The sequence below is a fragment of the Thalia democratica genome, chromosome 4, assembly GCF_965202585.1.
Source record: "Thalia democratica chromosome 4, ktThaDemo2.hap1.1, whole genome shotgun sequence".
NCBI lineage: Eukaryota > Metazoa > Chordata > Thaliacea > Salpida > Salpidae > Thalia > Thalia democratica.
Genome location: NC_139168.1, coordinates 35,043,225 through 35,053,656, shown reverse-complemented (window position 1 = coordinate 35,053,656; position 10,432 = coordinate 35,043,225). Strand labels below are relative to the sequence as shown.

The 10,432-nt window shown below is 25.5% G+C and overlaps 1 pseudogene; it reads left to right on the top strand.

Moving 5' to 3' along the window:
• Positions 1-2,914: 2,914 nt before the first annotated feature.
• LOC145834523 (carbonyl reductase [NADPH] 1 pseudogene) lies at positions 2,915-3,983 on the top strand (annotated as a pseudogene).
• Positions 3,984-10,432: the final 6,449 nt, after the last annotated feature.

Sequence of the window (10,432 nt, the reverse complement as noted above, 5' to 3'; positions counted from 1 at the left end):
ATATTTTGAGCGTTTATTTTTATGTTCTTCAATATACTATTATTTAAGATTACGGTTTTACTTTGTTTTAGTATTCATTGGGAAAGTATTAAAAGTGCAACCTACCGGCAGGATACAGCAGTAAGCGTTAAGCATAAATCTTCGACCGTACAAATTTAATGCTTAAGAATAACTTATAAAAAAACCAACATTTATTTTTTACTATGGGTATTTAGAAATATGCTTTTAATTTGACAACGTGAGTAAGCAATTGTGTAAAATTATTTCTACCTAATTTTAATTACTAATGCTTTGCAAGATTTACTTTTTTAAAATTGTTAACTTTGCACACTTCAAACACGTCTTCCGTACAATGTTCTTTAGAGACTTTCAGAAACAATTTGAGTGTTTGAATTTTAAAAACAAAATTTAAAGATTAAAAATTGTAAACTTCATAAGGATGAAAAATATACATATATTTGTATGTAGAATGCTTTTATGAAAAACTTTGTAACAAAAACGTACTTTTAAATACTTAGTAATTTATTTTTCCTGGACAAGATATTAAAAGGTATCCGTGGTGTGCGACTCGATAACCGTAAAGTTCTTCGTGCTTTATTATCTACTATGAAGCAGTAAAAAGTTTATGACTTAAGGTTTTTAACTAAAAATACTTACAGTTTCTAAAAGTTTTGTAAAGTACAAAATCGTAATAATTGAATAAAATAGCTGTATTTATGCATAGTCAAATACTTTTTTAAAAACTTTATGTAAATAATAGCTATAGTAAAAAACAGTTCTTACACACTATAAAAAACTTAACTTATTTTAAACAGTGTACAAAATCGATACTAAATATAATTTTCCAACGTGAAACCTCACGTCGGGAATTTCGCAGTAGATTTTTTCATTATGAAATTATAGCACCAAAACTTTCAAGTAGTGAACATTTTAAATATAATAATTAAATTTTGAAAATATTGTACTATGCTTTTTAATTAGAGACGTTATGAGAAAATTAAAAAAAACTTTTTTTATTAGTTTGCACAGAAAGTTAAATGTATCTTTTTTTTTTGACAAATTGATAATGTTTCTGTAAATTTAAGGTACTTGTATCTTCGTGGAGCAAACTAGACTAAGGATTGTCGAAGCTTATTTTCAAAAATAATAAAACAATAGTACTTTTTCATTGATATATTTATATAAATGATAGAGCTACTACTACCATTATTTGAAAACGTCTTTGCTTAAATAAATACTTATATTCTAAGACATAAAGTTAAAAATTTTTATCTGAGAGAAACTCATCATAATATGAATTTTGACTGAAAAAATCATGAAAGTTTTACGTATAATTAACAGCTGCAAATTTTTGTACTTTTAGTACTAAATACTCGCCGGCCCTATTTTGCAGAACCTAGGTTTAATCAATGATAATTTGTTTTTCAAATACTTTCAGTTGGTGTTACTTGCTTGAGACTTTTGTTTAACTTATCTGGTAGAGTATTCTTTTATTAAAATATAACTTAAGCTAAATAGTATATAACTATCCAAACTAAAAAAACAGTTTTGATACTAATTTTAAAACTTTGGTGACTATAAAGCTTATAAAATATTCAAACGAAACAGCTTTTAAGAACACAAATAACAAACTTCCTAGGTACCTCAGCTTGTTTTTTTGCTGTATTAACTTCAGAAACTAAGTAAACGTATTAACAGGTTTCTTCTAAATAAAATATAATGTAGTAATAAAAACTTAGGAAGTATAAAGAATGTATCCCTACAGGTGTTAGTATTTATTTTTTGTACTATATTTTAGGTGAAATATAGTGGAATGCAAAGTGGAATGTTCAGTATTAAGCTACTTTTATTGCTAAGGATCTTTTATAATACAAATAACTTAAATGGTTTAAATTTAAAAACATGTTAAATTACACTTGTATTAAAAACGACTAAAATAGTTCTGAGCAGCACACAACATTCAAGTAATAAGATCTACGCAGTTAAATTAAAAAGGCTTGACAAAACTCAAAAGGTTTGTACTTTTAAGAGTAAAAAGTGCTAATGAAATTTTTTACTTATTAAATTTTTTAGAAATAAGTTTATGTATATTAGTTTATATCGTTATTTCTTAAACACTTAATTTATGTTTTAATAAGTTGTTACTTATACAAACACAGCTTAAAAAATATTGTTTTAAAAATATAGTTTTAAAACAATTAACTTGTTAAATTTTTAAATTAATATAACCAATAATTACTGTTAATTTACAATACAAAATAGCTAACTCATTAATGTTTTTGTTTAGCCGAAAAATGTATCAATAAATTTTATTTTTAATTTACGTTGCAAAAAATTAAAACTTATACTTTTTTACACTGTAACAATGAACTCAAAAAATACAATCATACTAATGTATAGAAATATTAAACGCACCTTAATGCTTGCGTTAGCTAGTAATGATGACAATGCGCTTTTTTCATTGTAAAATGTGGTTTTCAAAAGTTAATATTTGCCAAATCATAGGAGCGGGTATACAAAGAAGTATAAAAGTTGAAAAATAAGTCGTACTTTTTTATTTAAGCAGTAGTCTAGCAAAGTTTGAGCTCCTTGCTAAAGCATATATAACTTAATTTATTGAAAGAAGTTTAGAACAAAAGACGTTTCATAAAAGTTTTTACTGTAAAATTTAAAGCGTAGTTTTTATTTCTAAACTAATTTTTTTCAAGAGTTTTGCGTTTTTTCTAAGATTGTTGTTTTAAAGTATGTTTCATCTTTTTTAAATATTATTTAGAAACATGCGTTAAAACTAAAAAACAAGTACACAGTTTTAAAAAAGGTATATGAATGTAATCTTTACTAGTTAATAAATATCATTCTTTATGTTTAACATTGATTTTAATTATTTATCAAACTGTTTTGGATATAGATTAAATCTCAAACATGGTTAAGAAAGTAGCAGTGGTGACCGGCTCGAACAAAGGCATCGGCCTGGCCATCGTCAGAGGACTTTGCAAGGCGTTTGACGGCGACGTGTTCCTGACGTCACGAGACGAGCAAAGAGGAAGAGACGCCATCAAGCTGTTGGAAGGCGAGGGCCTGAAGCCAAAGTACCACCAGCTGGACATAACGAACCAGAAATCAATCGACGTTCTCCGCTCGTTCATGCGAAGCAACTACGAAGGCGTTGACGTGCTGGTCAACAACGTCGGCATCGCTTACAAGAGCGCCGACACGACGCCGTTCGGCGAGCAGGCGGTGGTGACCATGGCAACCAACTACCACGCGACGGCGGCCGCTTGCGACACCTTGCTGCCGATCGTCAAAGCAGGAGGCCGCGTGGTGAACGTTTCCAGTCTCGGAGGCCACATGAGCATTAAAAAGTGCAGCGAGGAAAAGCAAAAGCTGTTCAAGTCTGACAGCATTACAAGGGAGCAGCTTGACGAGACGATGAACGATTTTGTCGAAAAAGCAAAGCTGGGAAAGCACAAAGAGGCAGGTTATTCCGACTCGGCTTACGGAATGAGCAAGGTCGGAATGACAACTCTGACAAAAATTTTCGCCAGAAAGTTCAAGAAAGACCGCAAGGATGACGTGGTAATCAACGCGTGTTGTCCAGGGTGGATCAAAACTGACATGGGTGGTTCGAAAGCCAGCAAAACGCCGGATCAAGGTGCCATAACTCCGCTTTACTTGGCTCTTTTGCCGCAAGGTACAGAGTACAACGGAAATTTTTTTTCAGACAAAGCTGTTAGAGAATGGTAAAACTTTAAAATTTAAGTGTATAATTTATAGCTTTTTATTGCTTATTTTCAACTATTTTATTTCGATTTTAACTCTTACTTTAATTTAATAAATATAGTTTTTACTTTTGATGTCTTAAGCTATATCAAAAAATATAAGTTATTTTTTTTGTGTAGCAAAAATTAGTAAAACTGATAAAAAATACTTGTACATTATATTGTAAAGTTTGGAGAAATAAAGGCTAAAAAATAAAACTCTTGTTCAGGTTTCAAAAAGATGTACTTATATTTCAAGTCATCTTTACTCAATAAAGTTAAATGTAATATCTTATAAGTTAATCTATTTAAATAAAATAAAACTATAAAATTAGTTGTTTATAAAAAAAATTTCTACTATAAAAAAATACTTTGAAGACATTTTTCGTTAGCTTAAAACAGTTATACATTTGTTAGACTTTTAAAAAATGTACAATGGATCTTCTAAAAGTTATCTTCTTACAGTAGTTTAATTGGAAAACAAGACTTTTTTACTTAAATATATTAGTTCATAAGACATTGGATTTGAAAGTTAATTGAAGCAAAATGAGTTTGAATATTATTGCTTTCAGCTAAGAAAAATGTCTCATATAATACATATTCTTCATTGGTTTCGAAAACCAACCAACGCTGGTTAATAAAATACTTAACAGCAAAAACTATATGTACCTTATTGGTATATGTTTTAGTGTATTTTTTATCTTACTCATCTCTACAAATTTGATTGGTAACAAGCTATTTTAAACGTTTGTACACTGAATATACTCTAATCTCAAAGAAGCAAACAGCCTGTTAAAGCTTTTTAAAACTTAAAACCAGTAGAAAATAAATAAATAAATTTGATAGAAAGCATATACAGTTTAGCTAAACTTTTAAAAATTAATTAAGAACTTAGAAAGTTTTATAACAAATTTTTATATTAATGAATAAACTTTTCATTCAAAGCTATTTTTACATAACATACTTAACCGTCGAAACATATTACTTTGATTAAAGAAAATAATCGTCTAAAAAAAAAATTATAGTTAAAATATGTGTTATCATCCTCCAACATAAAAAAAGTCTTTTACTGACATTAAACTTATCTATAACAAATATCTAAGTTTTTTATTACAAAAGACTTAATTCACTTAAAGTTTACTACTCGCTTACAGGCGCTAGTCAAAATTTTTAGCGATACAAGCTTAAAATTTTTAAGATAGAATAGGCAGGTTTTTTGCAGCAATACATATGCAAGTTTAGTCTTTTTAGCTAAGTAAATATTTTAATTAATTGCTGTTTTGATAAAAACTATGCTAATAATCACGAAAATTTTTTTCAATTAATCCAAAAATCTGACCAACTCTATCGATCGTAAAACGATTTAGCTCAGTCAAAAGGTGAAAAAACTTTTATATAAAATATGAAAAACTTTTAGAAATTTGATTAAATGTTTAAGTATTAAATTTATTATACCATCTATAAAACTCGGCTTAAGCTGGAATAATAAAACTTGATGAAAAAGCTTGGATGAATTTTAGTCTTTTTTTTTGTTAAATTTAAAATTTTTCTTTAAACTCCAAAACTATATTCCAATAATAACTTATTCTAACAACAACTTTAAGTGAAATACTAAATATAAAAAAAAATTTATGAAAAGATATTTTTTTAAGTTGTTTTAAAAAACAATAATTAAAAAACTCATCGAATTTCTATTTTTTCCAAGTAGATAAAAATGTAGTTTAAGCTTTGAAGTTAAAATAATAATAGTAAAGTTCTAATACTTCAAAACACTTTATCAACTAATTTTTTTGTCTTTTTTATAAATCATACTTGTACAATTATTAAACAGGAACCACTAAAGAGCATTTTTAGTATAAAATGATTGACTACTTATATCTATTATATCTATATATTTCTTAAATTGTTTAAATTTTAATAATCTAATTTATGTAAATATATATATTTCTAAATGCGAATTAAAAAAAAGAGTACACGTCTTATGTAAAATTATCTTCAACTGTTTGAAATAAAAATCAATACTGAAAACAAGCAGTAAAGATGAAGACAAATAACACAAAATTGAAAATAATGTAATTTTGTAGTATAGAAACATCTCATCAGTGAACAAAGCAAAAATTCACTTTTTTAATCAAAGTTTTTCGAAGAACAAACAAAAAAAGTTTAAGATCTCTGTATAAAATTCTACTAAACTTGTTTACAACCAAAGTAATTTTTAAAACTAAATTAACGTGTTTTTTTTCAAAGTGTACCAATAGTTATTGACATATACTTCAAAACTACTCGTCAAAAATTTGTAAATATTAAAAATATAAATATACTTTATGGTGTCATTTAATTCAATACTCTTTTTTCAAAATAGAGTTTAAAAAACTGTATTTTCACGATCACAGCCCAAATAAATTGCAAGTTTACTCAACCTGTACCGTTAAAATTATTGTTTAGTTTAGAAAGGCTGCAAATGTTTATCATTCTTGTTTGGTAAATAATTTCCGTTTGTAGATTAAACTGTTTAAAGAGACTAAGTAATACATGTTTTTGAAAAATTGAAAAAATCTACATAGTTTATGACAGTGTCACTTGCTTTAAAACGCTCCATATACACTACAATAATGACTTTATCAAAATAAATATAAAGTTTTACATTATTTTTTTATTTTCAATAACATATAGTCAAATCCCTTTTATACAACATCTTCAAAAACGTTGCAATGTATTAAAAAGCTTGGTAAACTAAAAATTTAATTTGCATTAAAACATATATTTTTTAAGCTTAAGAAATCTGTTATTAAAAAAAATGTTAATTGAATAAACCACACTAAAATTCAATTAATTTTTATATTTTATGCTAGTTGGTAATAAATGCATGTATAGCGTTGAAATAAAACAAACCTAACAGAAAATAGGAGGCTAATGTCCAAAAACAACCTATCAAAGACATATTTTTGTACCATTTAGTTTTGCTCTGTTTCTAATAAAATTTAACGAAAAAAAAACATTTACAAATCTTTTTATATTAAAAAGCTACTTGCATGTTATTTGAGATTAAAATAAATTTCCCAGCAACGTCGTGCGTTACATGCGAATATCTAATTAAAAAGTTCTCGTTGAGTTTACACGCGGTTAATCTTGTTATTTAAAGATCAACTAAACATACTTAACATGTAAATTCATCATACTGCCCGGACTTTTTCTAGTCCGAAATAAAATCACAAACAAACTTTTTTTAAACGTGCTTGAGTTTTACTAGAAAGTTTAGTTTAGCTTTGCTTTTGCTCATTAATTTGATAAAGTTCCTGTTCAGAAATACAATATACACTTATCAAATGCTTAAACTATTCAAACTACAAAATAATTTTATTATGTTGTTTATGAAGTATAAAAACTGTACGATAAAAACATGGCATATTTTAGAATAGTTTTATTATTAGAAAGTTTAATTAGTTAAAAATAAATAATTTGATGTATCTTATAATATTTTATTTTAAGCAATACTTTTGAAAAAAAAAATTAGCATATGAAAGCAAATATTATAATTGATTCTATGTTAAAACTTATTTTAAACTAACTTTTTGAACAAATATGGTTCGACTACAATACAGGTTTTTATTATTGTTGTCCTTGATATTTACAAGTCAAAAATACTAATGGTTTCTGTTAAACTTAGAAAAAATTTAAACTGACTTAAGTATACAATACTGAAAATCTTAGATTAGTAATTAAAAAATTGTTATTCAATTATAAAGGTAATTATAAAACACGAGTTTTATAATAATTACCTACACTTTTACTTAGCATAAATTTAGTGCTAAGGGTTGAATTTAATTAATCTTAATCATATTTTAACATCCATTTTTACTCTAGTTAGTTGGTTATCTTATAAAAAAATGTTCTAAAGTATTTTAAATGCATCATACTTTTTATAAATTGTATAACTCAATTTTTTTTAAATTAAAACTAGAAAGCTTTCTATTAGTATAAAATTAGTATAAAAACTCTCTTAACTGTTATCAGTATATGTAATAAAAATACGACTGCATAAACCTTTCTACGTTTAACATTTTTGGAAAAACTTTAGGAAAAATATGGTTCTTATATGTATAATGACTTTAGTATAATTATGTTATTTTATAAATATTTCAACTTCTAAACTAAAAAAAAAAAAGTTTTTACAAGCAAAAAATAATAAAGTGTTTACTTATAATTGAAACTTATTTAACCTCCTTTTTTATCTTATTGCAGAAAACTTTTTAGCAATAAGATTAATTGCATAAACTATTATTTATTTACACTGTTTTAAATTTGAAAGCTGCTGGTAAACTTTAAAGAACACTAAAACCATAATTTTAAATTCATTCAAACATGAGTTAAATTTAAAATTAAGATTTTCATCTTGTAAAAGAAATAAAATTCGTCAAAATTATAAAATAGCATCACATGATTATTTGTAGATAATTTTTATTTTATAAACCATAATACCTATCGTGTTTACTGTAACAAGTTAAAATATTATCTGTTAAGGATAAACACTACTTTTATAAAGTAATTAAAGTTTGTAAAAAAGCAAAAACCACCTTTTATCTAACTTAAACAATAAGGTTTAAAAGCTGGACATAGAATTTTTAAATTTGAAGTTTTTGTTTAAATTGATAAAATAAAAAGTACTAAAAGTCATAAAATTTTAACAATATTAGTGAAACTATACTTTGTTTTTAATTTTCAATTTTGACAGCCAACGTCTAAACAAAAACAAACTTTTAAGTGTTTATCGATAAATTAAATAATGAAAATATTTTTTATATAAAAGCAGTTATACGTAATAAACCATTAAAAAAAAAAAGCAAAAAAGTTTAATGTTTTTTGTTTTTATGTGTTAATAAATTTTGTTATGTATTCTTATTAAAACCTTGTTAAAATTTTTATTAATTTTTTTTTGTAAATTAATTTTTAATTTTTAAGCTTTTTGATAAATATATTGATTATTAATTTTTTAAACCATCACTATTTTACACTTTATTACACACTAGCTAGATGATTAAACTTTATTCCTAAATAACAATTTTTTCAGATAAAAAGAAGTTTAGTCTTACAGAAATAACAAATAAACTTGTTTTAAAAGTTATAAATAATAAGTAACTTATACTTAAATTAAACATTCAAAAAAAGTTAAAGTTATAAATCTTGATTTTGAATTTATTCTAGTGCAAGCCTTTAAAGTATTTGTAAACGAAGTTCTGTCAATTTAGTTTTTGTGAACGGAGTTCTTGTCAGCTTTGTACATAGACGATTGGTTTTTGTCAACTCTTACACTTATTATCCTTATATAGTTTTCTATACCTTTATGTAAATGTAAATTTAAGTTTGTGTTTATTGAACGAAAAAAAAAAACGCTCAAATATTAGGTCCAAGGACCTGGTGTACGAAAAAACCTTACGGTTATCGAGTCATACACTAGGATACAGTTTTAAGTCATGTCCAGGACAAAGTCTAACAAAGTAAAGTCTTACAATTAAGTAAAAGTTAAGTTCCACGTCTTTATTTGAATTATCTTAAGTCAAATCTATTGAGTTGAAATATAAATTTTACTTTTTTCTATCATAACTAATATATAAAACTGCTATAGTAAGATAATATTTTGAATATGTTTAAGTATACTAAGAACTAAAACACGCTAATGGATACCACAAATACAATAATAAGGATACATGTAATCCTTGCTAGAAAGATAGTTTCAAAATATTTTTTTTGAACGTTTCCTTAACGACTGTACACCGCTAATATTATTCGAACGTAAGGTAACATGTTATTTTTATTCAGTTACTCGTTTATACACAATGCAGTTTTTAAAAGAGAGAATTTTAATTCCTTTTTAAACTACAAATCATTTTGTTTTAATTAAAGCATATCTAAGTTTTATTGAACAGCTGCTATATTTATAACGTTTAATTTTTTAATTTAAAATACTTCACTAAAAATATCTTATTTTAGTTATATTAGTGTTTTTTTAAAGTATACATAAGTTCACGGCTGCATACATTTACTTTTTAAAGTTTACAAAAATTAATTAAATCATGATTTTTTTAACTAATAGTTATATACTATATTCTTTATATACCATTTGCAACTTATTATTAACAGATTACTCGTTTTGTTTTATATTTTATTACACAAAGCTTTTCAAAACTATACTAGTTTCATCCTCAAGTGATAAATGTTAAATAAAATTTGAAAAAAAACTTGTTTGTAAACAGCTTAAAAAGTAACTTTAAATCATGACGTATGAACAAACTCAAATAAGTACAAAATTTAGAGATTTAGTAAGTAAAACTAAAGTAAAGGTATGTTTATTAACAAATTGTTAATAATTTTGCTTTTCCATTTAATGCTATTTGCGTATTTAAATTAGGTCGCTCTTCCTCAACCAATATTGATTCCATGTTGTAGAGTTCGCTTTGTTTACATTGTTTCAAAACTTTAAAGTTTTGAACTATGTCAGAGTTTTGACAGGGTGTGCAATTAAAAGATGTTCAAATGTTGCGCTGTTTTTATCTGTTCCGCAGTGGTCTATAATTCGTCGGAATATTTGCCGTGATGTTTCTCTAATGTAAGAGATGCTTTGATCTGCAGTGCAGGTGTATTTATAAATAACATTTGCGTCAAATACTTCCGAGCAT